Source organism: Setaria italica, chromosome III, assembly GCF_000263155.2.
Source record: "Setaria italica strain Yugu1 chromosome III, Setaria_italica_v2.0, whole genome shotgun sequence".
Classification (NCBI taxonomy): Eukaryota; Viridiplantae; Streptophyta; class Magnoliopsida; order Poales; family Poaceae; genus Setaria; species Setaria italica.
Genome location: NC_028452.1, coordinates 44,962,803 through 44,970,732, shown reverse-complemented (window position 1 = coordinate 44,970,732; position 7,930 = coordinate 44,962,803).

Sequence of the window (7,930 nt, the reverse complement as noted above, 5' to 3'; positions counted from 1 at the left end):
GCTTGGCTGCCGAGGGTCGCGGGCCACGCGCCCCCCCATCCGGCTCGTCGCAAGAGGCAAAGCAAACGTAAAACTTCACCGACGCCTCATGCCCAGAAACGCCTTCGCGTTGAACCTTGTCCTTCCAAGGAAGCTGTTGAATCCAGCCCGGATGGAAGCGATGATCAGGCTACGGGTTCTGGTTCCGATGATGGCCAAAGGAACTTTCTGGACGATGCGCTTAATGCAAGCCCCAGTCGCGAAGAGGATGTTGAGATCTTTTCGTCTCCGATGCAGTCAGTTGCTGCCACCCGTGCTACTCTTAATCGTTCAATCCCTCAAGCTTCTACTGTTCCTCAGTCCACTAGCACTGCTGACAAACCTTTTGAGATCCAATATGGCGATGATGAGCCTGATAGCGACGATGATGGGCCCCTTGCACGTCGTCCATGAAGCCGGGACCCCGTTGCTACTCCAAGCATTGCTGCACCCGAAGTCCCCACTAGTCACGTGTTAACTGTGACACACAAACCGAAGCGCCCGAAGATGAAGCTGCCATTGCCAGCATTATGACTTTGGCTCAACAAGCGGTCCAGGATACTTTGGGTCTCGATGTAGGTTCTGACTCCGAGACGGAAAGCGATGATCCGAGCAGCGATCTCTTCATGAGCTCTGAACTGCCCATTGCTGCTGCGGAACGCTTGGACTTAGCTAAAGGCACTCTTCTATTTGGGGGCAACCAACGCAAGCTGCTCAAATTCTCCAGTGGTCACCGAGAGCGCGATGTGCTGCAAAAAGCTCAAGACAGCTTTAGTTTTCCTATCATGGAAGAAGATCTTTGCGAGGACAGAATCGAAGATATATTGAGCCAAGCTCAAGACTTGTCTATGAAGGCATTTGTTGCTTGCCGCGTCGCGCAACGTCGTGTTCGTGAAGATCTTCGGAAAGGCGATCTATCACAGAAATCCTCTGAGAGTGCTTTAGCTAAGGAAATCGAAGTTGTTAAAAAACTTCAGCTTGAAAAGGAGAATTTGACTGCCGCCCTTGACACTGAAAAGAACAAATCTAGGCTCGAGGCTGAGAAAAATTCCCTTTCCAAGAGAAACGAAGAGCTTGATGCCAAAGTTGAGAGACTTTGCGCCCTTGCACAGGCCGCTGAGAACGAAAAATCTCATGTGGACCAGCTCCAACTTTCTCCCGACGCAAAGTTCCAAGAGGTTGAACAATTAACATGCTTGCGATCAGAGTTTGAGAAACTGAAGAAAGATCATCAAGAATATACTGATGCTATTGATGAATGCTTCCATTAAATTCATGCTAAACTGAAGAAAACACTCGCTGGCTTTGCTCCACCTCCTCCTCCGGTCAACCTTAAAGACTGCATGATCAGTGACATTTGAAATGGGTTGTGGATGGCATTCAGTCCCTTGGAGTCAATGGGCATGCTTTTGGGGAGTTGGGTGCTGCAGTATCTGGGCGAACTCTTACTCATGCTATCTGTTCTCTCATGACTACACCTACAGACGACAGCGAGCCGGTTATCTCGAAGTCAGACTTGCGCCATCTTCGCGACCGTGATTATGCTTGGCCTGATGATGTCTCTGCTGACACGATTTCTCCCTTTCCTAAGAACATTGCGAAGAATTTTATGCGGGGTTTCTTTCAACGAGCTGGTTATGCACTCAGTGTAGTTCATCAGTTTTCCTTTTCTTTTCGCTTTTGCCTTTGCTTGTTACTCCTTTGCATTCTTTACTTATCTATACATTGTTTCTTTTTGCACAGCAACGAAGTCAAAGCGCTGGAACTGGTCCATCCGGTACTACACCTGCAGATCCTGCGACTACTACTTCGCAAGGAGCCCCTGCCGCTACCTCCGCTGTTGCTTCTACAGAGACTTCTACCGATTTAGGCACTAGAGGAGAGGTCTGAGGAAACATCTAGGTCTTTTGCGCCGGTGTAAACTTTGACTTGATGTAGGTCCTTTTGTACTAAAACTATGATGGTTTTTGCGCAGGTACCGGAGGTGGTTCCTGCTCAGCTTACTGAGGGTGTGTTGCCTGTAACTATGAATCGTGGTGATTACTTTATGTCTGGCTCTTTGTGGCGTAAATTCCATTCTAAATTTTCTGTTGCATTATTCGACGATTTTTTGGTCTTACAAGACCCATAAATATGATGAGTGCAATGCTTCTTCGAAGTTGTTTTTCCAAGAATTTACTCGCAATCAATATGAACATGACTATGTTCTTCACCATCGTTATGTTGAGAGAGAACTTCGTGGTCTTGATGGTATTAGCCACAGTTTTTCCTTCGTTGGTCGATTCAACCTGCTTGAACCAAAGCCCGAACCTATAGACTTCATTGAAGATTCTACCTTTGAATTTATCCACAAGCATTCTCGCGAGTAAATGTATCAAGATGTAATTTTCCTTTGTGTTAATTCCTTTTACTTTATAATTTCAGGTGTTATAATTGATGAAATTTTTCTCCGTTAAGCTGCAAATGAGATTGTTGATGTTGTATAAAGCGTTTGATTGAAGAGTGTTGTAATATTGTATGTAACGAAGACTAAATTTTTTAATGTTTTAATTAAAGAAATCATGTGGTGCGAATCAAAGAGAAAATTGTTCTTCGCGAAGCGCCTCTCCCCGATTTTCTATTTGACTTCTCAATAGAAGATTTCTTATTCATGTTGTACCTGTGTGAGAATACACGAAGTGGCTCGTCAGCCTGACTTTGATTTTTGCTTGCAACTTCGTGTTTCATGAGTTGACTCTTTGTTTCCCTTCACGTTTCATGAGGGGCTGTCACATTTCCGCGACAGAATTTTTGCTTCATTGTTTCTAGCAAAATTAGCGTCACGTTTCCGTGCACTTAAGTGAATATTGTGGACTTCGAGGCTATCTACCTTGCTGTTCACTGATTCACTTATTATGAGTCTTTGACTCTGGTTTGCCGAAAGTGAAACCTCTTCGAATTGTAGAGGTTTGTCACTTCAGCTTTCTATGCTGTATTTCTCCTCTTTTGTTTTTTCTTGGGGAGCCCTTATTTATATTTCACAAGGAGATATTACACAAGAAGTCCACCTTGTTAAAAACTTCATATCTTCGCTGAGACATTGCATCCTAACAAAGACTCTCCCTGTGAGGAAAGGAGTATGGCTTCGCTCAACATTTCTAATACAAAGATTGCGTAATTTAAATTACAAAAGCTTAAAAATAAAAAAAGAAACTAAAGAACAATACTAAATTTATTCTTCTTCGACTCCTTCGTACCCAATACTTATGTAGCATGTCTTTGTTCCAGGAGTATGGCACTTCTTCACCTTCCAGAGTTTGAAGTCTGTAAGCCCCCGGTCTTGTTTCTACCACCAAGAACGGTCTATCCCATTTCGACGATAATTTTCTCACGGCTTTAGCTTTTCTTCGTAGCACCATGTCTCCCGTTGTGATTTCTCTTGGATGCACTTTCTTATTCCTCCATCTCCTTGTTTCATCTTGATAAGCTGATTGATTGTGGAGTGTTTGCACTCTCGCTTCTTCTCTTGTGTCTAATGCCACATTCATGTCTTCGCTTATTGGCTCCTGCTCTATTCGTAATGAACCTAGCTTTATTTCCTCTAGGACCATTGCATCTTCTCCATATAGCAGCATGAAAGGAGAGAACTTCGTTGCTCTCGATTCTATTGTGTTATGTGACTATATCACTCTTGGTAGCTCTTCAGCCCACTTGCCCCTTGGCATGTCAGTTATATTTTTCTTGATCCCCATGAAGATTATTTCGTTGGCTCTTTCTACTGCGCCATTTGACTGCGGGTGATATACAGAGGCGAAACATAACTTCATTCCCACCTGAAAACAGAATTGCCTGAACTCTGAGCTATCATACTGTTTTCCATTGTCAACTGTGACTTCGTGCGGCACACCAAACCTGCATATTATGTTTTTCCAGAAAAACTTTTGAATCACACGCGAAGTTATCATCTGTACTGGTTTGGCTTCGATCCACTTTGAGAAGTATTCTACTGCCACAATTGCATACTTGTAATTTCTTGGTGCCACTTGCAGTTGACCCACGATGTCAATGCCCCATCTTGCAAATGGCCAAACTGGTGGAAGCAGTTGTATTTCATATGGCGAAGTCTTGCTATAGTTTGCATGTTTCTGGCAATTATCACACTTCCTCACTATCTCTTCAGCATCTAGAATGCTGTTGGCCAATAAAATCCTTGACGAAAAGCTTTGCTCACCAATTTTCCGGTGCCAATGTGAGAAGAGCACATTCCTGAGTGTATTTCTTGCAATAAGTTCTTTCCTTCTTCTGTGGATACACACTTAACAACGACGTGCATACTCCTCTTTTATATAACCCTTTCCCCTTTATCAAATAACTTCTTGCCCTCAAGGCCGCTCTTTTAATGTCTGCTTCGCTCTCTGGCTCATAATAACCTCTCAAAAATTTGATTATGGGTGCTCGCCAATCTTTGCTCGTGATAGCATTCACAAATTTTACTGGGGCTTCATCGCAATATATGGATTTGTACTTTGCCACTTCATAGAACACATATAGTGGCAATGGCTCTTTTGTTGCTGCTTTCTTCACTAACTCGTCTGCTTCACCATTCATTTCTCTCGATATTCTTTTGACTGTGAAACCGAAGAAGTATTTTTCCATTGATCTCACTGTTTTCGAGTACTTTGCCATCTCTGGGTTTTTTGCTTTGTATGATTTGCCAATTTGATTTTCTATAAGCTCGGAGTCTATTTTGATTATCAGTATCCTAGCCCCCAGTGCTCTTGCCTTGCGAAGTCCCAGCAACAATCCCTCATACTCCGCAACATTATTTGTGTGACCAGCGAAACTCAAGCACACTGCATATCTCAACTTGATTCTTGAAGGTGATAACAACACAACTGATGCCGCTGCTCTGTCGTCATAATATGCCCCATGACAATACATTTCCCAAGGTTTCTCTTGTGGCTCTTCATTGTTTTCGTACTCATCAGACGGAGTCCAATCTACCACGAAGTCAACTAAAACTTGCGATTTTATTGCGGACCGCCAAGTGAAGTTCATTGCATACTGTGACAACTCCGTTGCCCACTTGCCAATTCTGCTTGAAGATTCTTTGTTTTTGAAAATGTCTCTCAGAGGGAAAGAGCTTGGCATAGTGATTGTAGAGCTCTGAAAGTAATGTTTTAGCTTCTTGGAAGCCATCACGACTACATAAGCCATTTTCTCCATCTCAGAATAAAACCTGTTTGCACCCGCCAAAGCCTCAAAAACAAAGCACACTAGTAACTGCTTTATGTTACCATCAACCTCTCTTTCTTCTACTAACACCGCACTCAATGCCAAATTGGACGCTGCGATGTACAATAACAACTTTGCCTTTTCTCCTAGGCTTGTCAAAATTACCATATTTTCTAGGTGCGCTTTCAACTCTTCACATGCTTTCTGCTCTGTAGCCCCCCAAACAAATTTATTCTTTGTTGCCAATACCCCAACAACTTTCTATGACCTCAAAATGAAACGCCCCAGAGCTACAATTCTTCCTATCAATTTCTGGATATCTCTTTTTGTTCTTGGCTGCTTCATTTTTTTGATCACCTCAATTTTATTAGGATTTGCCTGTATGCCAGACTTTGACACCATGCAGCCGAACAACTTTCCCTTCTTTATCCCGAAGATACACTTCTCCAGATTAAGCTTGAGACCATACTTTCTCAAATTTGTGAAAGTTTCACACAAGTCTGCGATGTGGTGTTCTTTCTTTTTACTTTGCACAACTACATCATAACCATACGTGGAGACATTTCTTCTCAACTGAGGGCCCATCACTATTTGAATCATTCTATTGAATGATGGTCCGACATTGCGAAGGCCTTCTAGCATTCTCATAGAACAGAATACTCTGAACGGCGTGATGAAGCTCATTTTTTCTTCATCAATTTTTCTCATCCAAATTTGATGATACCCAGAGAAACAATCAAGTAAAGACATCATTTCGTAGCCTGCTGTGGAGTCAACTAGTATGTGTATTCTTGGTAGGGGTAGTCATCTTTAGGACACGCCTTGTTCAACAATGTAAAATCTATGCATATTCTCTAATCTCCATTCTTCTTCGGGACCATGACAATGTTGGAGAGCCAAGTAGTATAATGCACTTCGCGTATCACTCCAGCATCTAACAACTTTTGTACTTCGCTTTGTGTTGCTAAAGTTTTCTCCGGGGATAACACCCTCAGTTTCTATCTTCGTGGCGACATCTTTAGATCTGTTTCTAACTTGTGTTCAATGACACTTCGCGGGACACCTTGCAAATCTTTTTTGCTCCATGCAAACACATCTTGATTATTTCTGAGGCAAGTTATTAAGTGTTGTTCTTCTTCTTCGGACAATTGTACTCTTGCTATAATGACTATCTTGTCCAAAACATCTTTGCACAATTGTACTCTTTTGGTATGCTCAATGGGACAAACTCTTTCTTCGTCTTTTGATTTCTCATCTTGCTCTTTAAACTTGATCTCCTCTTCCTCCTCTTCTTCATGTGTACTGGTTTCTAATCTATCCCAATACTGTGCTCTCTTTTCTTGGCATCCTTTTGATCTCCATACAAAGTGAGCACTCCGTTGTGTGTTGGAATCTTCATGCATAAGAATGGCATGTGGATTACGGAAGCAAACTTGTTGATAACTCTGCCAAAAATTGCCAAATAAGAGTATGGGATGTCAATCACATCGAAGGTGACCATCTCTGTTGGCATCAGTGCACCCTCACCTAAGCTTACATTCATCTCAATGGTGCCAGGGGCCTCCACTCTTTTGTTTCCGAAACCATATAACGGCTTCGTTGTTGTCTTCATTTGACTATCTTTGTAACCCATCCTCCTGAATAAGTCATAGGTTATGACATCAGCTGAACTCCCATTGTCTACCAATATTCCCCTGACGTTGTTGCCCAACAAATGCTTTGTATTTTTGCCCATGATGGCCCAGATCACTAGAGGATCTTTGTGTGGGAACTTGTCTAACCTCATGTCTGCCTCTATAAAAATTATTGGAATGTGAGACCACTTTGATCTGAATGCTCGACCAGCAGAGACATGACTAACTTCGCGGATGTGATCTTTCTTCTGTCTATTGCTTTCGAATACTGGAAAGTTGCATCCCCCTCTGATCGCATTGATCACATTTACTCTATGGCCCGAATGATCTTGTTCCTTGATAGGGTGGTGTTGCAAAGGCATTTGTTGTGGTGGGTCTATCTTAGGTGGCTTCGGTATATTGTAATTTTGATGCTAAACTGGGATAGGCGGTCTCATTTGACTGTACTGTGGAGGAGGTGGATAAAAACCTTGTGCGAAGTAATTTGGTTGTTGATATGAGTGCCAATTTGGCGTGGAGCTGTAAGCAGCTGACTGAAAAGTGGACAAAGTGTGGTTCACTATCTTCACCTGCTCTTCTGCTTCTCTTTGCTTTGCGGCTTCTTTTTCTCTCGCCTCTAGTGCTGCTCTACACTCATTTGTCCAATGACCTTTGTTTTTCCCACGCAACCAACAGTACGGTATTGTGTTTACTTCAGAGCCTCTTCCTGAGTGACCTCCTCTTGAGTTCGTACGACCCCCCCCCCCCCCGGTCCCCTCGCGTTCTAGAGAACTGATATGAAGAATTTTGGAAGTTGGACTGCGTAGAAACTTTGTTGACAGTATTTTCACACTGCTTAAAATTTGGCTTTGCTGGGTATGCTTGGAATTTTTGGCTATTCAATTGCTGCGGCCACCAATTTTGCTTCAGTTTGTCATTTCTCTTTCGTGCATTGTATTCATCTATTATCCTCTATCTTCCTCTATCAGACTTGCAGTACTCTTGCATTATGTCAAAGAGTTGTTTTTGGACTTTGGTCTTCATCTGTCCAAGTACTCTCCGCAGGGCCCCAACCTTAGCCCTCC